The 25,892-nt window shown below is 34.5% G+C and overlaps 1 protein-coding gene across 27 annotated transcripts in view; it reads right to left on the bottom strand.

Moving 5' to 3' along the window:
* PPFIA2 (PTPRF interacting protein alpha 2) overlaps nt 1-25,892 on the bottom strand; it is a 438,359-nt gene that overhangs the window by 114,785 nt on the left and 297,682 nt on the right. The window lies entirely within an intron of this gene.

Raw genomic sequence — 25,892 nt, 5'->3', positions numbered from 1 at the left:
CACATGAGTGTATGCATACGGACATCTGAATTTAATCATATTGAAGATAAAGGTTGACATTGGATGTCTTACTTGATTTTCACCACATTATCCAGGGACATGAAGTCTCTCATTGAAACTGGAACATATATGGTTGCCTAAGTTGGCTGGCCATGGGCGCTAGGAACCCATTTGTCTCTACCTATCCAATCCTCAACCAAAACTCAGCGCTGTAGTTCCAGTGCAGGCTATAACACTGTGGACTTTTGTGGGGATGTTGGGAATCCAAATTCAAGTCGTCATTCATATAAAGCAGGGACTTTAGCTACTGAGTCATTCCCTCAGGTCTAGATTAAAATTTGTATATGTTATTTTATATTGTTTTATCCACTTTTTCAAAAGAGAAATTACATTATGCCTTCAATTTATTTTTATACATTTAAACTTCTTAAAAGTTATTTTTAATATCTATCTATCTATCTATCTATCTATCTATCTATCTATTTTTCATTCACTTTACATTTTCATCTTCTCCTCTTGCTCCTACCCTCCCTCCTCTCTCTTCCTCAATTCCTTTTGTCCTACTCCTCATATAAGGGTAGCTCACCAGCCCCAGCACATCAAGGTGCATTGGCACTGAGAGCATCTTCCCTGTGGCCTGTTGAGGCAGCCCTGCTACAGAGATGTGGTCAAAAGCAAGCAACAGAGTCTATATTAGAGATAGACCCTTATCTCATTTCTAGGGGACTCAAATGAAGACCAAGATGTCCATAGGCTATGTATGTGTAGGGGGCCTAGGTCAAGTCCATGAATGGTTCCTGGTTCATGCATCAGTCTCCATAAGCTCCCGTGGGCCCTTAGATTTTAATTTATGTATGTAATGAAAACTGATTGTATACTCTCCCTGACACTCCCTAAATTTCTTCCCCAAATGGCTCACTCTCAGCATCCTCTTCCAGTGTTGTATCTTCTCTTCTCTCTCTTCTCTTCTCTTCTCTTCTCTTCTCTTCTCTTCTCTTCTCTTCTCTTCTCTTCCTTTTCTCTTCTCTTCCTCTTCTCTTCCTCTTTTCTTCTTTTATTCTCCTCTCTTTTCCCTTCTTCTCCTCCCCTCCCCTCCTTTATTCTTCTCTTCTTTACTCTTTACTTTTCTTCTCTTTCTTCATTTCTCTTCTTTTCCTGTTTCATTTAGCTTTCTGAAACTTTTAAAGATATTCCTGTTCATTTCTTAGTGTGTAGGAATCACATAAAATATGTTTAATTTCTTCATTTACTCATTTAGCCTATTTATCTAACTAAAATTTTAATATCTCATAAAAAAAACAATTTCAAAAAGAATGCTTTGTTGAAAACAGTATTCTCATATGAAGTAGCAGAACAAATAGTTCTGGGTGTGATATTCAAGAAAATGATGAATTGAGCAAGGTGTGAACATGGGACGATGAAGGATGTAGCATTAGTAATTGGAGAACAAAACACTTGAAGTTCACACAAATCTTCAGAGTCAGCCTTTCCCCCATTAGTACAGGAACAGATGACACCAAATGAAATGCAAATTTGAAATAGCTCCTGGGAAAGTGATTTATCTCATTCCTAACTGCATGCCTGTAGAATAAAAAACGTTATGGTTCTATTAAGACAAAGGAAATTGTTATAACTTTATGAAACTAAGGTCTTAAGTACTCCACTAACTCCACAGATTCATGAGTCATTAGAAGTGGTTAGATGAAAGACTCAACCCACTAAACAAATCTATGCAGTTTAGTGTAAATTACTTTTAGTGAAGCAAAACCTTCTCCTGCCACAAAATACAACAAAACAAAACATTGAAACTCCAAATTTGGGGCTGGAAAGAGAGCTTGGTAATTAATAGTATTTGATGCTCTTGCAGAAAATACTGGGCCCAATTCCCAGAACTCACATTGGGTTCTTCATAACGACCTATAACTCTAGTTCAAGGACATTTGACCCCTGTTCTGGCCTCTGTAGATAACTAGCAAGCACACACATAAAAAAATATTAAACTCCAGTTTTAACTCCCAGTATGTAGGCTAATTTTCATTTATTTAGTAAGTCATATGAATTTCAAATATACCTATTGCTTTTTTTAAAGTAGAGCATTTAAAAAGGTTAATGAGCAAGTAACTGGATGAGTAAATTAATTTTCTGTTAAAATTTTTATTTGAAAAGTACAATATATGTGAACATGAGCATGACATTAGTTTCAAATGTTATAAACTTCAAGTTTTTTTTACAAAGTATATATACAACTTTGTTCCACATAAGTCAATATGACTTATGACCAGCATGAAAACCTCAATTTTATTACTTTAAAAAAATTTTTAAATTAATTTATTCATATTACATCTCAATGGTTATCCCATCCCTTGTATCCTCCCATTCCTCCCTCCCTCCCATTTTCCCCATACTCCCCTCCCTTATGACTGTTCCTGAGGGAGACTTCCTCCTCCTATATGCTCATAGGGTATCAAGTCTCTTCTTGGTAGGCTGCTATCTTTCCTCTGAGTGCCACCAGGTCTCCTCTTCCAGGGGACGTGGTCAAATATGAGGCACCAGAGTTCATGTGAAAGTCATACCCCACTCTCCACTCAACTGTGAAGAATTTCCTGTCCATTGGCTAGATCTGGGTAGGGGTTTGAAGTTTATGGCCAGTATTGTCCTTGGCTTGTGCCATAGTTTGAGCGGGACCCCTGGGCCCAAATCTGCCTATCATAATGTTCTACTTGTAGGTTTCTAGGACCCTCTGGATCCTTCTACTTTCCCATTCTCCCTTGCTTCTCTCATCTAGAGTCCCATTTCTTCAGATTGTATAAATCTTTCGCCTTTTACTAAAGAAAATCTCATTTTTAAATAACTCAACCATGTTCATAGCAGCCTTGTTCATAATAGCCAGAACATGGAAACAGCCTAAGTGTCCCTCAGCAGAAGAATGGCTAAAGGAACTGTGGTACATATACACTATGGAATACTACTCAGCTATTAAAAACAAGGAATTCCCGAAATTTGTGGACAAATGGATTGAGCTAGAAATGATCATAATGAGTGAGTTAACCCAGAAGCAGAAAGACTCAAATGGTATATACTCACTTATATCTGCATACTTGCCAAAGGAGCATGTCACATGAAAGTCTTCACTTACCAGAAAAGTGGGACAGAGGGAAGGACATCCTACTGGGACTCTAGATGAGAGAAGCATGGGAGAATGGCAAAGTAGAAGGATCTAGAGGGTCCTAGAAACCTACAAGAAGAACATTATGATAGGTAGATTTGGGCCCAGGTGTCCCACTCAAACTATGGCATCAGCCAAGGACAATACAGGCCGTAATCTTCAAACCCCTATCCAGATCTAGCCAATGGACAGGACATTCTCCACAGTTGAGTGGAGAGTGAGGTCTGACTTTCACACATACTCTGGTGCCTCATATTTGACCATGTCCCCTGGAAGAGGAGACCTGATGGCACTCAGAGGAAGGATAGCAGGCTACCAAGAAGAGACTTGATACCCTATGAGCATATAAAGGGGGAGGAAGTCCTCCTCAGGCACAGTCATAGGGGAGGGAAGTAAGGGGAAAATGGGAGGGAGGGAGGAATGGGAGGATACAAAGGATGGGATAACCATTGAGATGTAACAAGAATAAATTAATTAAAAAATTATTATTAAAAAGTAAATAACTCAAGACTTTCAAATAGGACAATGAGTTAAATATTTTCAGTGTTATATGATTTTATTCTGCTCTGTTTCTACAAATAACAAATTATGGTAGGGAGGCTATAGGAGTGACGTTTAATCACCTGTTTAATTATTGGAGTTAAAAGGATGACTCTTTTGCATTAGAGAAGGAAAGATATTCTCTCGCAGCAATTTTCTTTGGAGGCTACACTTCTAGCAATGTTCCTTGAGGAGGGAGATGATTGCCTAAGGAATATTTTTTGATTAGGGATTTCGCTCTTTTTAAGAAAATTTGCACCACTGCCTGAGAATTGGACATAAGGGAGGGCTAAAGAATTGACTAGAGATAAACAGCATAACGAAATTTAGCTAATGCTCTCCAAACACGTTCTGAGACCTTGCACTGCTAAAAAAATACTGCTAGAAGGAAGGAGGATACTGTTGGAAGGAACGCTAGAGGATGACTTTGGAAGAACACTAAAGTAGGTCCATGGTATTCATTACTGAACATCATCATCCCTTCCCAACAGAATGAGTCCAATTCAAAGAAGCACTTCTGTCCTACTCCAAGTTCCTAGCCAGTTCTTGACAAACTTCAGAAAATGATCATGACACACTAGGAGAAAATCCTGTTGAACTAATTTTTTAATCAGGGCTAATGGTATTATTCATTTTTAATAAATGATGAATACCGTTTGCTTAGTGAGAACTGCTATGGTTAAATATATATATCCAATAAATTCATATATTAGAACCTAAGAGCTTATGTGATAATAAAAGGAGGTAAAATGTTGATGAAATGATTGGGTGAAAAAAAAACTTCCCTTCTGAATGAGACTGATTCTGTATGAGAGATCTTTTGAGAGAGAGTGGGACAAGATCCTCTTTGACCTTTCTTTTCTGCCATCTGGCAATGAAATGCTCACCCCACGGTCTTGGAAGAAGGGAGCACCATGAAACAAATGATCTGGGGCTGCTTGAACTTTGACCTTCTAGTTTCCAGACTTACTAGAAATACATCCTACTGTTTACAACATGTCCAACCTTACATTAGAATAGAGCAAAGAAAGGAGGATAAGTAGTGATTACAAGAACAGGATGTAGTTATAGAAATACCTAAGGATGTGGGAGTAGTTTGGGTCTGGATAGGAGATGGAGAAAGATGAGGCATTGAAGCAAAGCTTAGGAAAAGCAAATGAAACGTGATCGGAAATTCTAGAGGGGCCCAAAGAAGAGGACCATACAGTACCCAAATCTTACAGATGACTGAGTTTGTCGGTGGTAATATGTTTGCTAATGTAGATTTGATGTTAAACTACATGAAAACAGGGAGAAAAGTTTTGCAAGTGGAGGAATGGCTGTGTTTATTATAAAAACAGCTATGATCTCCATTGGATTATATTCTTGTTCTAGTGCTTTGTGAAAATAGAAGTAAAGAGCTGTGTGTGAATATTTAGTGGAAGAAACTTCCAAGCAAAGTACTCATTGTGTAGCAGGGCTCTTCGACCGATTAAATTAAAATGTCAGAAGGTGGAGATGAATTCCAACATAACTCATAACCAAAGAGTGAGAATTAGATTTGGAAGATCTTCAGTTTGACCAAGGCATCATAAATATTCTGGATTCTCCAATCTAAGGAGTCATTTATACATAAATCCAGGCCTGGAGAGCTATGATGCAGCATATACTACATATGGCGAAGTCATAGAGATGGCTGCCCCAAGCCTTGGTAATGTAGTCTCTACAGCACTGTGGCAGGGCATGTATATGGAATATATAGAATAAAGTAATTTTAATACTTATATGTATGTATTCATAATGTTAGGAGTTTAGTTTTTTCTTCTGCAAATAAGGAAACCAGCAGAGGTTGAATGGTAAAACATGTGTCTATTTCTACAGGAAGCAATATGTCACAGATAATTTTCTAACCTATATATAACTCTTTCAAAGCTTGAGCATTTTATGCCTTATGTTTTATTGCTTTTGAATAAATAATAAAATGAATGTCTGTAAATACAATCTAAATATTTACCTATGTCAGGACAATAGTTCTGTTTTCTAACATATTGAGATATATCTTCAAAAACACTTTGAAGATGTCTAGAGTTCTCATGGTAAAAAAGAAGTTATGCTGTTTACATTATCCAACATTTTCTTTTTAATTTTTAGGTGGCATCCAAGCATTTAATCTTGAGAATTAACCAACTATTTTTTTAAAACGATATCACATACACAAGAAATGTCACTATTAATTCTACAGAGACTTTCACACTCAGAGTTTAAAATTCATATTTTTCTTCACTAATTTCACAACAATTTTCAGGAAGCATACCCATGTGATCAACAGTGATTCATCCATCTATTTTTATTTCAAATTACAAGAGTGTGGCATATGAAGTCTCACAATACCAACACATAATTAGCTTCTACATAGATGCAAACTATGGGATTCTAACTGAATCCCACATTTATATGACACTGTGATTACAATAAACAAAATCAAGACACAATAGACACTAGCAGAACAGTTGAGTTTTACTGAAGCCATGCGTGTGTAGATCTCGGCTTTTTACCTGCCTTTGGGAAGCCTGAAATATGGAGACACAGTCAAACAGAGTTTAGAGTCATAATCAGTAACCATTTCCCTTTCTATTTTCGTTTCTTTTTGGGGGGGGAGGCATATTAAGATTGTGTGACCACCTTCACAAAATCTGGGCAGATTGATCAGCTTGCACACACTGCTCACTTCACATATTTTTTCAGGAAGTGTGGATAGATTGTGAAAACAGACTGTTCCCATGATGGGAACCAAGGGAGCATGTGCTTGCTCTGAAGTCAGAGAGAGGGTATGTCATCCATGGTGTACCATTGATCTCAGTGAGGGGCCAACCGGTTTGTATTTGAGCAGCACAGCTCTGCTTCTTGGTTGTCTTCAGTTTTTAACCACTTATTCTAACTCTTCCTTAGACTTCAAATATTTATTTAAAATTTTTCTCACCTTCAGTTTATCCTATACAGATAAACCCTTGTGCTAAACTTCAGAAGTGCATTATCAAATGGGTTCTGCCAACTCTTTAATGGGAAATACAGAACCTGCAGAGCATGTGAGACTACCCATTGCAAAGTGCACAACCGGACTGGTTTCACTCAGATGTTAAACAAAAAACAAAAACAACAACAACAACAAAAAAACTCCTATTCTTCCTGACCACATAATGTCGTTTTATTCTCTAATAAAAATAAATAAAGAAACATAAACATAAATAAACACAAACGTTTCTTTTGAAAATTAAAATATGCATATGTATCTTTGAGGTATCTCTATACTTGTGGATAGGTACATTTGCTACCACACCAGTGTGGAGGTCAGAGGTCAGCTTGTGGACATGTGTTATCCCAGTCTACCATGTCAATGCCAGGGACCAGATAAAACTCAGAGCACCAGGCTTAGTAGCCTGAGCCATCTTGCCAGTCCTTAAAAGCTTAAAAAAAATATTGTCCAAGCATTGAGTTGCAAAATTCTAAATTAACTTCTTCCTTTTTTGTTAATTTTTTTAGGTGGAATTATTTCAGTAGCAATAAAATATTAGATTTGTGCTCATTTTCCAGTGGATGCTTTTGATAACCACTCTTAATACTAGTCATTTTGGGAATAGCTGTGTCTTTTTTTTTTTTTTTAACATATCCATTAATAAAATTTTACATGAAATTAAAGTCTTTTTCCAAATGAATGAGTGTATTCACCTAATCACTTCTTTAATTATATTTTCTCATATCCTGTTACACCTAATTTGCACTATTGAAATAATTACCCACTATTTATAGTAAAAAGACAATAAAGTACTGGTAATCTTTTGAGCGGCTTACAAGGGCTACAAAAAACAGAGTATAACAGAGGCTGGAAAGAAGGCTTGGGGGTTAAAAGCACATATTGCTTTTGCAGATGACCCAGGATAAGTTCCCAAACCTTCATAGTGGTTCACAATTTTAGGTAATTCTGTCCCGTGGAATCTGCCATTTTCTTCAGACCTTCGAAGGTACCATACTTATAGGCGAAACACTTACATGCCATAAGCATAAAATAAAAATGAATAAATCAGAAGAAGAAGAAAAACACAAAACAATTAAAATTGGCTAGAAGAATTAATAGCAGTTTTTAAGGATCAGCCAAAAAAACAGTGTATAGTGAATTGTCAAGTGAGAGTGGCATGAAATGAAGATTCACGCTAAAAGCTGAAACAATTGTTATACATGGTGAAGTTCAAGCATTAACTCAGAGAGGGAAAGAGGGAAATAAAGCTCTAAGCAGTTTTCCAATATAGGCAAGTGGTATGAAAACATATTTTTTTATTTTACTTTTTGGTACTTTGTGACAGGGGCTCCCTATGGAGAGTTGCCAGCTCACCGAGTCACCACAGCCTGCCAGCTTCTGCTTGTCAAGTTCTGGGAGTGTGAGAATATGCTACCACATCCAGCGAGAGAAACGCGTCATAAAGTTATCTACTTACATCCCATACAGCAAGTAAGTGAACGAGGAAGAGGAGGAGATTATTCACTGAGGTAAATCAGTCACACAGAGAAATTCATGCTATACCGAATGTGAAAAATGGATAGTGCGAGCAGTGTGGAGACATCAATGCTGAGTTCTGAGATGGTTCTTCATTATTTCAAGCTACAATCTTAACTCTCCTACACAGTGCTGTGGCAAGTGAGTTACCACCTTTATGAAGAATACAACCGAGTCTTACTTTAAAAAAAAAATGAACGTCGTGTCTATCAATGGAACTGAAAAATAGAACTGATTACAAATAGCCTTGGTTCTTATAAAGTGCTTTAAGCAAGGAATGGCATCTTTATTCAGCTGCGCTCTTGGAGAACACCTGTGGTACTCTTATATTCTGAATCTACAGATAATAAAATATCCTGAGGCGGTTTTGCCTCTAGCTAAGGACAAAAAGACACCTGATTATACATGTAACTTTACCCTCTACAATAAAATATATATATATATATATATATATATATATATAAAGAAGCATAAATGAGAAAGCCAAGTTATGCTGCAAGAGACACACAAAATGGCCTATGGGTTCATAGGTGACCACTGTGCAAGAGGGGACATCTTCTGTGAATAAGATTCCCTGGCTTCAACAGTACGAGAAAATTTTTTATTTTTGAATGATATGAACAAAAATTCTGTCAAAAATTTTTTTTGTGTGCACGGTACCATAAAACACTTGGAGTAAATATTGATTATTAAATTTTAAGAAATCTACATTAGCCTAATGTACATAAGCCTAACCGTGTCCTTATTTTCTGTTTATTCAACTGAGGTGCTTTACTGTGAGCTACTGTTGATGGTTTAGAATGATCTTTCTGTTTTATAACCAAACGAACTACCGTTCCACTAACAAATATTGGCATCTTATAAAATGTCACATTAATGTCAATCTCTGTGAGGATGGACTTGCTGAGTGCTGTCTTTCCCATCTCTGCGTCACACAGTTTGACCTCCTCAGCCAGGCGTGGTAAACTCTGCAAAAAGGCATTTGGGTTATTGTTTTGTTCTGTTTCCAATCAAGGCAGAAGTGGCAAAATAGCAAGCTGTGTTTTAGCACTATTCTTTTTAGCCCTACTGTGGCAAGTAAAAGTGTTGTAAGGGAAAGAAAGCATTTCAGTGTGTTTGAGAGCTACTTAGGCAAAGTGTAGGAAGCAGAAACAATATCCGTTAGTCATAGCTGTATGTGACAATCAAGTCCATGAAGTAAAGAGAACTACCATTTAGTACTTACAAATAACAAAATCACGCTAGGCCAATTATTCTGAACAATTCCTTTTAAAAGGAACCCATTTGCTTGGGTTCCAATGTAATTATTACATGCTATGTTCATGTGCATGCATTTCAGTTTTACCTTTATGTCATTTTAAAGTGTGTTAGCATGCCAAAATGTCACCAGGGAAGGGAACAGAGAGTGGCCTTAATGACCTAATGTTATGTGGAAAAACAAAGAACCCTGGAATTCATAAACAATGAGCAATATACTCTTTTCCTATTCCCTAGAAACTGCCACCTAGACAATCCCATTTTGGCTGGGATTCTTTGGATCTGTGTACTTTGAAATAACTTAAATAATATTAATCATATTGTCCAGCACAACTGTGAAATAGTCATCTCACTAATGACTGTAATATTTATGGAAAGGCTCTTTTGTTCTGAGAATCATTTTAATTGGGTTACACGTATTAAGTCATTTGAACATTGAAAGAAACTTATAAGATGATTTCCACTATTATGTCTTGATTAACAGGGGCAAGAGAATTAAGGAAGCTGTTCTTTGTAATGGAGCTTGGAAATGACAGAATCACTGTGGGAGGAAATCTAGTTGCTTGGAGTGGGGACTTTTGGGGTGTGCATTTGTTACTTTTCCTCTTTTCATCCTTCTCTTTTCAAGGTAGAATATACTAACAATAATATCAAATCAGATATTTTGCAGCATGTGCCTGGTTATATTAATTACTTCCTACCCAGCTGGCGATTGGACAGATGCTGAGACTCACTGATGGGCACTGGATAGAAGCTGAGAGTGTTTTGGAAGAACGGGGGGATGGAAGGGCCCGGAGGGTTCAGAAGTCCCATAAGAAGATCATCAAGCCAACAGATGGAGCTGGACCCAAGAGTGCGTGCACAAACTGTTTCACCAACCAAGGACAATAAATGAAGTAAACCTAGACCCCTGTTCATATATAGCCAATGGACAGCTCATTCTCAAGGGTTGTGGGGGGATGTGAACTGACTCCAACATGAACTCTGGTGCCCCTGATTTAATTATTTTCCCTTGGTGGGGAGGCCCAGAGGGCACAGAGAGGAAGGGGAAGCCAGTTATCTGGATGAGACCTCATAGGCTATGTTCTATGGTCATATGGTGAGGGAGGATGTCTCCTTCTGTCAGAGGTCTAGGGGAGGGGAATAGGGTGGAAGAGGGAGGGAGGTCGGGAAAGGGAAGATACAATCTGGAGGACAACAATCAGAATGTAATCTGAATAAATTATAATATATTAAAATTTAAAAAGCATTCAGATAATGTGCATCAAAGAACCTCCTTATGGAGATGGCTTCAAATGTGGCAAACAAGCCACTGGGCAAAATGTCCTCATTTCTACCACAGACAGAACTGTGCCTAAAAATGGACAAGCTTGGATACAGGCAAAGCCAAAGGCCAAACTCTGACAAGACAGGGTAAGCAAGACTTTAATAGTTCCTGCCTCACAAATATGTCTGTTAGATATATTGGGCCAGAAGGCTGAAGATGATGCTCCAACCTTATAGAGAATTGTGAGTGACTGGTCAGACACGAACCGTCTCTGTCATCTTCTCATTTGTGAAGGTGCTAACCTGAACTCCCTGTATACTCAGATAATCAATTTTATTCGTTCACAAGTCTCTGATGGGTTGAAGATCAGATAGTTTAGTTTTACAATTAAATTTAGTTGTTTAGGGGTTAAGACCTGTTTTTAGGCCCAGATAGATGTTTGAAGTTGATAATGATAAGATATAATAGATACTGATTTACATTCAGAATTTTAGATTAACTAAGATAGGAATGATATTTTCTTCAAGGCTGCCAAATACAAACAACCAAAACACTATAAATGTAACATATATATATATTTCTCTATTGTTTCATGGTTCTTCTTGCTACAGGTAGTTTATTTTATATATATGTAATAATATGAATGCATATGTGAAAATTTTAATAAAAATTTTAATAAAAGGATTGAAAAAGAAAAAATTAAGTTTTGACTAGTCCTAAACTAGTCATTTTTCCTTTTTTATATTCTATGTATTTCTACATTTCATTTATATTTTGACATTGTTAGTAAGCTAAAAGCTGACATTTTACCTTTGAATACTAAGGATTATGTTTGGAAAAATAAAGGATGATAATATTTGGGTACATAAAAAATAGTAAGACTTTTTAGTGATACTAAATGACTCTCTTTTGGAACAGGACCACAACTTATGGGTTCACATATCACCTTATTTGCCTTTGTTCTACACGTGGGACTGTCTAAGAAATAATACCTAAAATGCTGGTTAGTAACAGAAAGTGTTTATGGTTATTTGATCCAGTCACTTTTTTCCATTTCTTTTAAAAATCAAAATATTAAAACACTACAAAATATAAAACAAACAAAAACTTCCATTATATATATTGACAAAAGCAATCATGAACAAAATGGACAGAGCTGAAGGAATCATAATAACTGACCTCAAGATATAATAGGAAGGCAACTATCTTCTCTCAAATAGCTTAGTGATGAAATAAAAATCAACACATAAACAATAAAGCAGAGTAGAAGATCCAGAGATATATTCATGCAACAATAATCAAACATTCTCAAACTTAAGAAGAAATAAGCAAACATTTCAGAAAGATTATTTCTTTATATCAGTGAGGCTAAGAAAAATGAATATTCACAGACAGAAGAAAGAAGAAAGTATATATCTACATATAGGCTGAACGATCAACTCAAATCAGCTCAAAGATTTAATTGTTAGACCTGGAACCTTTGTGAAATTATTGGGAATCATTTAGAGGAGATATTTGAAGATATTAGTATAAACAATTAAGTTTTTGCTAGACCTCATTTACAGAGGTAACAAGAACTAAACAGATGGGATTATGACACACTAAGGAGTATATGTGCAAAAATATATCTTCAGAACTGAATGAAGAAATAAACTGTACATCTGACAAGTGTTAACATGATGATGCATAAGAACCTAAATAAGTTAATAACAAACACCCAAATAATCCAATTAAGATGGATTAAAGATCATAAAAATGTAGTCAAAGAAAGGCATACAAATGTCTAAATAATATTGGAATTGCTGTCCAATAGAATAATTCTCTGGAAGATATAATGTGGATGAAAACCACAATCAGATATTACTACATCTGAGTTGAAAACTATCATTCTAATGAATGAAAACAATACACATTGTTGAAGATGAGGAAAAAGGAGCGTGGAGAATCTACTGGTGAGAATTGTAATTACTGTAGCTACTGAGTAAAACAATGTGCACTTGTTTTTCAAGAGCCAAAAGTAGAATTACTATATAATCTTAACCCCAAAACATGAAATTATCACATGAAAAAAATATATACACTTTTATGTTTGTTCATTATTATTCAAAATATGGATTCAAGTTAAATATTGAACAATGGGATAGATAGTTTAAAATATAGTATGTACATAATGAGGCATGGTTCAGCTACCAAAAGAACATGAAATGATGTATTAAGCATAATGTGTGTGAAGGACACTTAGTGAACTATCACATGCACAGAGGAAGAAAACAATTATCATTCATAAGTAGAATCTGAAACATGTAATATAATAGCATTTGACACTAAAACAGTGCTTACTAGACTTAAAGATGCCTGGGAAAGCCTGGAAGGGCTTCTCACCATGTACGATATTAATTAAATAGGATGAATAAATTATTTTATGGTATAGAACAGTAAACATATTTAACAATAATCTTTATTACATTCCTTAAGATATAAGATGGTTTTAAATATATTCACATAAAAGTTATAAAATTATGTGTTAGCATATATTAATTACTTAGAGTCTCTATATAAGTCAAATGATTATACTGTATTTAATAAATGTTCACACTTTTAAAACTCAGTAAAATAATATGTTTCAAAATAAATAACATTGATTAAACAAATAAAGGGTCTTTATATGATTTGTAGGTACTGTTTAATGAATTAATGATAGTTATTTGAATTTATTATTATAATGGGGCCACAAAAGGGTGAATTTCGAGTTTTACCACTTCTTCTATAGTTGTCTCTACTCTGTAGAGTTCTCGGACGTGCTGGTACTACTGTTAAACCAGACACTATTTAAGGAATCTTAAATAATTTCCATTTAACCATAGGCTTTAGAGTAGAGAATTGATGGCTTAGACCGTATCAATGCTATAGATTGGTTGGAGAAGTTGGTGGCCAATAGAGTTCAAGCATGCAAGGATAAGGTCTCTATCTCCATGTTCTTTATTCCATCAAGATTTGATCATTCTATATCAGTAAATAGAAATCAATTTGATCAACTTAATAAAAATAGTACCTGATTTGTCCTCATATCTCAAGAACAATAAATATTCCTCCTAAAATCTTAAAGACACTGTAGTTTATATACTGTGACAACTACTCTCTCTTCCTCTTCTCCCCACTCTTCTGTTTCTTTCCAGTTTCTTTTTGTGTGGTTTTTATAAAGCTCTCACAACACATTCTTTCTCGCTAGCATGGGTCACTTTCTTCATTGTGTTCTAAGAACAATGTTTTCTGAGGGTGAAATAGTGCCTTCATTTTGGAAACATGTTGGTAACAAAGAAGAACTTAATCACACCAGTTGTTCATCAAAGCTTTTAATTAAGATATTAGAAGTTAGGCAATTTGGATATTTGGATATTTGGTGGTTCTTCAATGGGAAGAATTTAGTCTTGTTTATTTTGAGGAGATATCTTTGTATTTATCTGTAAGTGGCTATCATTAGAATCCACAATCAGAGTGTATCTGTTTAACAGAGGATGACCACAGTGCATTTTAATGGATAGGATTAGGTGGGGGACAGGTTAGGTTAAAAAAAATCAATAAGTTTACGGTACTTTGTGTCTCACCAAATAGCCTGAGATCAAACACATAGCTAGTCAGAAAATAAAATTTGCTATATAATGAAAAACAATAAAAACTTCACATGAAAACTTGAGTGACCTTTCCTGGTTGACAATACACGGAATTGGAAGGCCATTGCATCAATCAGTAATATCATGGAATTTCCATGTTGGGAACTCCCTAACCTCTGCCTTTTGATGTTCTTTCCTTGGATGATTTTAATGTGTATCCTTTAATGTAATAGATCACAGCATTGACACGAATTCTATGTGTCTTCTTAGATAACCAGTGAGCTCATTGGAAATCTAGGAGTGTCTTATATTTTAGGTTGTTATGGTCATAGGAGTCTTGTGAAGTAACATGTCCTTGGACTTTGCAGTTTGTTGAAGTTTTGCAAAAAGCTATGGAAAAAGACTTGACATTGCAATGGTAAAGAGTTATATATTCAGAATAAATAATATATTAAATTTTTTCTCAGGATGACAACATGTGAATTTCTCACATTATTATCTATGTAATAGATACTCATTTTTGGATGATAATATTTTTAATTTGATCTGGGTTTTTTTCCAACACAGTTCCACCACAAATCAAAGAGTGTAATGATTACTTATAATTGTCAATTTTGATGCAATGTAGAATCAATGAGTAGAAAGAGAGTCTCAAGAAGAGGTTGCGTTTATCAGGTTGGCCTGTGGGGATGCCATGAGAGATTACACTACTTGAGTTAAACCAGCTGGGAATGGCCACCATGACCGTGGATGATCCCATTTTATGGACTGTGTTCTGAGTGATGTCAGAATAGAACAAGGTAAGTTGAATGCCTTTAATTAGCTATGCTTTAGTTTTTCTTTGCTCTTGACCTTGGATATGATACAGTTGCTATTTCAAATGCTTGTCATCTTGCTTTCCTGCAGTGATGGATTGCAACCTCAAACTATGAGCTAAAATCAACCCGTTCTCACCTAAGTCAGTGTTTGTCAGTATGTTTTACAAGAGCAACGGAAATGAATCTTGTATAAAGAGTATGTGTAGCAATAATTTAGCTGTGATGTTTTTGGCTACCAGGAACTTTCAAAATCAATTTAATCAGTAATTAAGTATTAGCCAAAAAAATAAAACAATCAATGTACTTTTTGTTTATTTCTAAACTAAGGGAAATGCTTCTTAAAAATACATAACTTATTCATTAACAAGCTTCAGAATATGTATGCTTTAATGGATGCTTTAAAAATTCAGTGTTTATTATTCAATATTTGACAGTTTTTAGTAACAGGTTAAATTATACAATTTAATATGTGAATTACTTGTGTAATTAACACAACTTTATAGCTTTTAAAAAGGATGTTCCGAACCTTGAAATAATTCATAGAAATATAAGTAGGAAGATATTATAATGGATTTACATAACTGGAAAGAAATGAACTGATAACTTCTAAAGCCATGTCTATTTTGTATATGAAGTAGTAGGTTTCAATCCCTACTAATCAGTGATGTCACTCTAAACATTTCACTTTGCTTCTGAATGCTGGTTATCTTAAATTTCAAAATGGTACTAATTACTGGGTTTTTCTTGTAAATTAATTGTAATGATTAAAAGGTATGCATATTGGGGAAATGACAAATTCTTAGCACAGATCTAAGGCACAGTTATCTCCCCCAAATTTCCCATACAATAATTTTTACCAAATTCATGAATAAGTAATTTTCAAGGATATATATCATATATAGTACCATGGGATCAGCTAAGTCTAAGAAGGTGTCTTTTTTCTAATTAAATGAATTTAGTCCTGAGTATAATTTAAGGAATGTTATTTTGTCTTATTGCTAAAATAAAGTATTTGTAGAAAAGGATTCCCATTGAATTTATTAATATCTAATATTTGCCACTGAGATCAGCCATAGCAATATATCTTTAGCACATATACTTATTCATAATATACATTATCTTATCTAAAAATCATGATAGTATACTAGAGAGATCCAATATTTGTTAATGGTACTTTATATGAAATAAAATAATGAAACAGAAAATTTTAATAAATTGTCAGGTGTGACATATTTGGAAATGACAGAATGACAGAACCAGAACTGACAATTGATTTTTTGTTGGTTTTTTTTGTTTAGTTTTTTTTGTTTTTGTTTTTGTTTTTTGAGGTAGGATTTCTCTGTGTAATAGCCCTGGCTGTCCTGGAACTTTCTTTGGAGACCAAGCTGGCCTCTAACTCACAACGATCCAGCTGCCCCTGTCTCTTGAGTGCTGGGATTAAATTGTGAGCCACTATGCCCAGCCACAATTGACTCTTTTAAATTCAGGGTAGTGTTTAGTTTTTTAAAATCAGTTTTTGACTTTGTGTTTGGTCTCTCAGTAAGTTTCAGTATTTCATTTAAATTGTTTAAAAGATCTGTAATCTTTTCTAAATTATTATCTCTAAAATAAAATTTTATTTTTATGTTACTGCCCAGCCTGATATTTTTCTTTCCAATACACTGAATAATTAAACTTGTTTTATTTAAAAATACTTTCATAAACACACAGATAACATTCAATACTTTCTGACATGAATGTTGAATTTCACTACTAAGTGTGATTAAACTAATAACACAGAAGAAAACAAAAATGTTACCATATCACATGCAAAGATAAAACAATTACTGTTAGTATGAGCATAGCAATTCTTATGTTTTTATAATGGAAGATGAAGCAAAAGTGAAGAGTACCAGAAAACATTGGAAATGGACTCCCCATGTGTTATACTCAACACTGAACACCTTGAACCTCCCTCTTAGTTGCTTCCCACAGATACTGGAAGTGATCAAAAGAATGAAAATAGAAATGTCAATTTTTTGGTTCTTCGTTGATTTTTAACACATATTGTCACAATATGCTTTTATTTTATAGAGTCTTTGTACTGACATGTGCAGTTATTACCAGCAAAGGATATGTTTCTATCAGTGTTAATAACTTGGGCAACTTAGGGTTCCTACATTGATATTTATAATATAATATCATTACAAAAAATGGCCTAGAAGTTAATAAAATGTTACAGATTTTTAAGCTGAAACTTTCGATTGCCAAAAAAAGAAAAGGGAATATATTTAATCACTATTCAACAATGTTTTTCTAACAAAAAGAGGTAATTCCAATAGGAGAAAAATATTTCTGGCATATTTGCAGTGAAGCAAAAACTATAGTCTCCAAGTTTTGCATTGTCTTCAAGCAGTTAAGGTTCAGGACTACAAGGTGCTATTACCATATGCAAATACTACTGTAATTAAACAAGTACTATACCTTATCACATTTACATATATGCAGGTGCTCCAGTAGTATTCCACTTCCCGATAAAATGTTGAGTTTTCAAGGAATTTGCCAATATGAATATTAATGATAAATAAGCTAATCAACTGGATGAGGCTTATATGAAGAAAACTTGAAAACTATTATAAGAATAATAGCTTCTACTAAGCAATGGTAGACATATGAAATTCAATCTACTTTTATTTCACAGAATGAGAACTACTCACATTAAAAGGATCTAAAGTAAGGATTGCAAAGAGTCAGCCAGGGAAAGTAGCTTTTATTTTGAAACCAAGTCACATGGTTTTGCCGCTGGTTTTCTAGCTTTGGAGTCTTGCCTTACAGTTATGGAAATTATTGTGGAGAGAAAATACACTCAATAATTTCTTAAATACTACAAATAAAATATTTTGAGTTTGGGGTGAGAACTGCCTGGGGAATCGACTCCTTATTTATCAACATTTGCTTTCTCCATAACTATCTAGGTGACTTTCAACTATTTAAGTTTTGAATAAACTGCTTAAATTTCAGTTGCTCATGGATGTCCGAAGTTTTGTAAGATTTTTAAACTTATAGAATTCCAGAGAAATATTTCCCTAAGGCCTTCACTCCCGATAATCAAAATCACAGGAGACATGACGTATTCATGTTTGTGTCTTTTCCCTTTTGTTTGTTAAATAACTTCATAGACAGAAATAAAAAATGGGGTGGGAAATTTCCATGCCATTTTGATGAAAGTACTGTGGAGAATTATCTTTGGTTTGCTGTGGAAACCTTATAAGAACTCCATGTGAGTCTGTTCCCATGGACTAAAATTTCCTTGCTTAGCATAACTGAGTCATTGGCATATTATCTTAGTCACAGTCTCCTTATGTTGCTCCCACCTCTTTTAGGAGATAAGACTGGTGTCCTTAGTCAGAATGACTCTCATAAAATACCCACGGCTCCCTTATTTTTCACACAAAATCTCCGTGGCCGTCAGTGGAAAGGGCTCTCTTGTTTGTGCCTGTCACAACACCATGGCTGTATTCCATTGTCCTTTCTACAGGTGACCCACTCTCCTTTCAATTTTTTCCCCTTCCTCCCTCATTGGTCAAATGGATTTTCTTTCTGAAAAAGTATGTTTCTTAATACTTCAACTTTTACCTTGATCCCTCTGGTAACCAAAATTCTTCTGATCTCCACCCTATAATCTTCTTATTGACTCATAAGTTCTTTCCCGATTGGTCTGTTTCTGTTATTGTTGTTTGTTTGAGGTTGTCTTTGCAAGGATATACAGCAATTGTCAGGTGGGAAACACGGGACAACAATCACTCAGTCCTCCTTGCTGTTCAGTATACAGACATTTGACATAGGACCAGGTAGAGTCCAATGCCTCTTTATCACTTACTGTCTTCTCTCCTCTTTTGTCTCTATTTGATGTCTTGATTTTTCTCTCCTTCCTCCCAGGCTCTCACTTAGATTTCTCTCCCAGGTTTCTAAGGTATTTTACTACCTACTCTTGTAACTATTCACCATTTCTGCTTTTTAAAAATTTATTTCTAAGCATTCCGTAGGGTACTAGATTTTAATGTAGGTCACAGGATCAATTATATCAAATAATGTATGTGATGCAACAGACCTAATCAACAGGCCTGACTTTTCCTCACTGAAATATAAATTTCTTTCCTCTCATCATTCTGACCCAGGATGATTCTGAATCTTTATGGAGGTTAATTTGCATATGCAGATTCTTTGTTGTTGTTTTTTCTTTAAGAAAAAATACAAGTCAAATAAGAGTAGAAGGGGAGCAAAGATTTTTTTCCTTAAGAAAAATTTACTTGAAAGTTGGAAAATTAAGTGACTAGGAAGAGCGTGTAAGGGTAAAATGCTGTCAGTTTGCAGCTGAACAGGTTATGCACTTTTATGTTTAATGCAGTCATGCAGAAAAACTTTTTAAAATAAACATGCTTGCTTCGGTATTCACTCCAAATTAGCCTGTCAATGGAAGTTTTACAGGTACTTCTGAATAATCCATTTTGTGTTAACTCTTAAATAATTAAACAAGTATATGGGTTTACAGTAATGGAAAACACATTTTTTTTTTTAGTATTCAATCTATTTTTCTTTGTACTTACGTGCCTTGTATTTTTTGTGTGGTTTTTTTTTATTTAAAGCTACAACACAAACTACTATACAAGAAACAAAGACTTTTTGTACTTATTATATTGACATAATATGGACTCACTTTTTTAAAACAACAATCTAGAAAACAAAGTGTGTTAACAACACAGTCTCCCTAAGTAGAACTATTCAGTGATTTTAAATTCAGTGGATTTCCATTATGTGTATTTTTATAGTATTTTCTATTTTTCAGTTATATTTTCCAGAAATGACATGTTCAATAATGCAGGTGTTCTATTCAGTTGGTAGAATTCTATCATGGGCCTGTGAAATCATAACAATTCTTTATTGTTATAAATGGGGAAAATATAACAAATCATTGTAATCAAAACTGTCATACAATACCAAGTTCATTGCATGACTTTTTTTTAACTCTTCAGTTGGCCTACAGAACTGAACAATTGTTCTTTTCCCCCTCCATGATAACATGGTTTGTCTTTTATTATCTACAGAATGAAGTTCGGTCTCTGGAAATACCCAGATCAAGAAGCACTTTCTCTGTAGCCCTAATCCCATTTTTGCCTTTCTGCTTCCAGATTTTATTTTCCTTGATGAATCTCATGAGCTTCTAAATAGAACATCTTAAGAACACGTTTGTGATAACTGACCTTCCTCACCTCTATCTATAAAATAAGTTATTGTCTTTTTAACATTACTAAATCCTGAATATATTTTCAGTTTTGTATTTGTCATATGCTAATTACTTTTCTTGTAGTATAGCATACTTAACAAAATTTTACCGTTTTAAATGGTACCATTCAGCTGTGTTAAATATATTATCATTGATATTCCCAGCATTTAGCTCTACAACCTTTTCTCCATATATGTGACTTCACTACATTAAAACCTGTTTCATTCTAATTATAATGTAAGGCACCTATCTGCAATACTAGATTATAACAAAGTACTAATTATTTGTTTCATTTATATATAGGATTTAATGCAATTTTGGACAAACATACAATTATCATAAATTTGAATGGATGCATGATCACTACAATAAGAAATATGATACAATATTTAGGTAACCATATCACATTATATGAACTCACTAGCCCTACCCCACATGATCTCCCATTTTAACAAAACAGTATATACTAATGCATATCTTCAAGAGTTTTGAAATTGTAAGGAAAGCATATAAATGTGCTTTTAGTGTTCTTTAAGAGCACTGCATAATCAGAATTCTACCAACCTTGTCACCTTCATCTTCTTCATCTTAGATCCTGACTGTTTCTAACACAGCATCATATGTTGTTTTTAAATGGTGTGTCATGTTTTTCTGATCATACTATTTGCCTGCCTTAAAATGGTTTTCATAACTTAATAGTGTATATAAATTATATTATATTATCATAAGCACATATTACATATCACAATAAAGTACTTTGAAGTTCAACCTTGTCTTTCTACAGAGGTATGCACAAATATTGTCTGTAGGGTAAAGACAGTTGGCAAACATTTATTGGTCACATGGCTCATGCTATTGTAGTGAATGAAATAAATATTAATGGAAAAGGTGCACTTGTCTGAGGAACAGTGATGATGTCTTAGACAATTATAGGGCTAGCTCTAGTGTTGTTGAATAGTTATACTACGTGCTGAAACAATGAGCTTTAGAAATTTAAACTAAGGATCAATGACTGGTTGTTGGCAAGGAATCAAAAATGGCTTCATTTAGGGAAATGAGCTTACATGAAGAGGTGTGATTTTAATAGGTTTGTTAGTGCTGTAGACGGATTCCAAGAAAGACATTAACAGAAGTAAGGACCCTATGAAATGTCTTCAAAGCCAATGTATATATAAATACACACACACACACATATACACACACACACATGCACACACACACACATACACACACACACACACACACACACACACACACACATATATATATATATATATATATATATATATATATATCAGAAAAATTATAGTTTGGGTTCAAATTTAACACTGCACATACACAGGTAAAGAACTTAGACTTCAATTTTATTCCATCTATCAATGTATCTGGTTTTGCGCCAATTCCATGATGCTTTAGTTGTTATATGCCTGTAGTACCCTGTAGTACATTTTGAAATTGGAGATTGTGATATTTCCAAAGTTCTTTTATTATTTAAGATTGTTTTAGATATCCTTGTTTTTGTTCATTTGCTTGCTTGCTTGTTTCCTTATGAAGTTAAACACTGTCCTTTAAAAATCTGTGAAGATTTGTGTTGGAATTTTGATGGGGTTTGCACTGAATCTATAGATGATATTTGGTCAGATGACCATTTTTACTATAATAATCTTACCAATCCATAAGCATGGGAGATATTCACATCTAATTTTATATTTTCAATTTCTTTCTTCAATGTATTAAAGTCTTTACCATACAAGTCTTTTACTTGCCTGTCTGCCGTTACTCTAAGATATCATTACTTTTGATGTTGTGAAAGGAGTTGTTTTTCTGATTTCTTCTTCAGCCTATTTGTCATTTGTATGTTTGTTATTTGTATTTAGTCATCTGCATGATTTTAGTGAATTAATTTTATATTCCCCACATGAATTAAAGTATTTATCAGCTTTTATAATGAAATTCTTAGGGTCAGTTATGTACACCATCATCTGAAAATAAAGAGACTTTGAATTCATCCTTTCCAATTTACCTCCTTGATCTCTTCCAATTGTTTTACTGCTCTAAAGAAGATTTCAAGGTAAATACTTAATAGGCATGAAGAGAATGGACAGCTTTTCCTTGTTGCTGGTTTTAGTGGAATTGCTTTGCGTCTCTCTTTATTTATATGAATGTTGCCAATGGGCTTGCTGTAAACTACTTTTACTGTTTGAGGTATGTCCCTTGTATCCCTAATGTCTCCAGGTATTTTATAATGAAAGTGTGTTGGAGTTTGTAAAAGGTTTTGCTGGTATTGAGTGAGATAATCAGGGTTCTTTTTTCTTTCAGTTTGTTTATAAATTTTGTGTATATAGGGGGTTACATTTATAAATTTGAACCATCCTTCTCTCCCTGGGATGAAACCTAATTGATTATGGTAGATTATCTGTTTGATGTGTTCCTGGATTTGAATTGCAAATATTGAATTGAGGTTCATTTGCATCTATGTTCATTAAAAAACTGGTTTGTGTAAAGGAATTTTAATCCAGTAACATGGCTTCTCTGATCGTATCTGAGACCTTCTTGGTCTGTGTGATCTGGGTGGAATGCAGACACAGCTTTAGTGCACACCTTTAATTCCAAACAATGAAGGTAAATATACTTTGTAGATACAAAGTGACAAACCAGAGAATGATTTGACAGACTAGGATATGCGCAGTTCTCATAAGAAGAGAGAGGAAATAGAAGCAACTTAAGAGAGCAGCACAGAAAAAGAATAAGAGGAGGCAGTTTTTCTAGAACAATTATACAGAGACAGGTTGCAGAGAGATAACAAGCTAGACACAGGTGAAAAAAGACAAACCAGAGATTGAAAAGGAGCCAGAAGATTAGAACAGATTGCTAGAGTTAGTTTGAGGCCAAACAGAACAATTAAGTCAGAAACTGAGAGAAGCCAGTTTGAATCAGTCAGCTTGGAGAGGAGTTTGAGCCAGAGCAGCTGAGTTGAACCATACAGCCAGAGTTCAGAAGGATCTAGAAAAGGTGAGCTTATTCAGCCATAAATCTCCATAGATTAAAATATTTTTGGCATAGATTTTATTGTATTTTATGATTTTATGTCTTTATGATTACCAGGACTTCCTTGGTGTGTGTTGTTATGTTCCCCTCTCATTTCTAATTGTGTTTGGATATTCTGTCAGTTTTATTAATTTGAATAAGGGTTTATTAATCTTATTGATTTTCTTAAAGAACCAAATCCACTGATAAGTGGACAGCAGATTTTTGATAAAGAAGGCATAAACACACACTGGAAAAAAAGGAAAGCATTTTTAACAAATGAACTAGAAGGTACAAATAGGAAAGGGAATTAGAATAGACAGGTATAGATGGTAGGAGTTGGAAAGACCAAGTAGAAAGAGGAAGGGGAGAGAAAGATGAGAGAAGGGAATGCTGGGAGAGAGTCCTAAAATTAAATGCCATTTGAAGGGTAATATAAAAACCTAATACACTGGAACCTTCCTAAAATATATACATATGTAAAGGTGATCTAAATGAAATCACTAAATAATGAGGGAGAGTTTCAACTGCCATCATTTGTCACCAAACGAGGTTTCCAGTACTGGGATTGAGTTAGACCTAATTCAGTTCTTGGTGAAATGTGCTCATAGCATTACCCTTATCACAGGCTATTTCAAATATTATACGCTACTCTCCATAACCTTGATAGCAAGGCCATCTTGCCAAATACAATAGCTACATAGTTAATTGAGCAATGACTATTGCTGGTGGTGTCTACATAGAGCCTTTGCCCCTGTCTTCTAGGATCTTTTGTATAGAACCAAAAGAGGAAAGTAAAAAGCATTCCAGATGCAAACCCTTTGCTGTACAATGGTATACTGTCTGTAAGATATGTTAGGGCAATATGCAAAGCTTGTGGGCGTACCCAACCAATACGTGATTTGACTTAGATTAGATGGAACACATACCTGAACTCTCTGAGTGACCAAGAACCATTGACCCGACTGCCCAGAGATTTTAAGGTAAAACCAAATACTACTGTCCAAAAGCTAAGTAGCAATAAAATGACTCTTAATGGCATTCTGTTATACGCATAGAGCAATGATTAGCTCAGCTCTCATCAGAGAAGCTTCCTCCTGTAGTATATAGGAAGAAAACAGAGATACACAGGCAGACATTAGGCAGAGGGAAAGACCTTCAAACACTGAGTGTTAAATGTGATGTCTCTATCAAATTCCTCCCCTCAGGGTTCAAGGAACTCTGCAAGATTGGAGCCAGAAAAAGGATAAGAGCAAAGGAGATGGAGGGCACCAACAAGTGAAGATGATCTGTTCATCAGATCATCAGATCATATATCAATACAATCAAAGCTCATATGAACTCATAAAGACTGAGGTTGCACGCACAGGACCCGCATGGGTCTGCACAAGGTCATCTCCCTATATGTTAATGTTTGCAGTTCAATGTTTTATGGTCTTTCTATGTGTGTGAAAGAGTGGGTCTCTGATTCTTGTGCTTTCTCTTAGGCTCTCTTTCTTCTGTTAGTTTGTCCTATCCAAATCTGATGGTCTAGCTTTTCTTTCATGTTAACATATTTTAATTACTTTTATTAGTATTCCTTAGAAGCCAATTTTTTCTCTCAGTAGTGACAGAAATGGAGTAGACCTAGATGTGGGAGAAGGTGGAGAGTGACTATCAGGAGTAGAAGGAGGGGAAATCATCATCAGGATATATTCTGTGATAAGAAATTTTCTATTTTCAATAGATAAAAAATATAAATAAGAATTTAAAATGGAACTTACTGTAATTTCTCGTGTGAGAATTAATGAAGACCTAATCTATATGTATTTTTATATGGATTGAATTAATAAGAACAAATTGATGTGAGGAGCAGTATAGACATAGTCACATGTGCTTTGCTATTATCATAATTCAGCATAAAGACAGTAAGGAGATAATCACTTTTTAAAAGAAAAGGAGAAAAGTGATACATCAAGAGAAATAATGATTTCTGATCCATCTTAAAGTAATTCCAGTAAATATCTCTCGGATTCTTGTGCTCTTATGGATACATTTAGCAAGGATCCCAGAGATGTAACTCAGTAACTATTAGCTTTTGTTACTAAGTGTTCAATACAATGATCTAGTGTTAATGTCATCATAAAAATGACATCTGAATATATGACAACTTTGTTTTTATTTACTTATTAGAGGAATAACAAGTCATAAAACAACCCAAAATCTCTAAGGTACATATACTCAAAAAAAGTGAAAACAACCAATAACTTTTACTACATGTAAATTGTTTTCCTTTTATTAAATAACATATTATTATAATTTTTATGTACAAAAACAGGATTATTAAACAAAACCTTACCCTTTATAAAATATTTAAGGTCATTAACCAGATTAGAACTTATAATTGTTCCATATTATTTTAACAAAGCTACTTAT

This window comes from Acomys minous (genome assembly GCF_964271855.1).
Source record: "Acomys minous genome assembly, chromosome: 9".
NCBI lineage: Eukaryota > Metazoa > Chordata > Mammalia > Rodentia > Muridae > Acomys > Acomys minous.
Note: the sequence above shows the minus strand (reverse complement) of the source record. Positions and strands in the feature narration are given on the sequence as shown.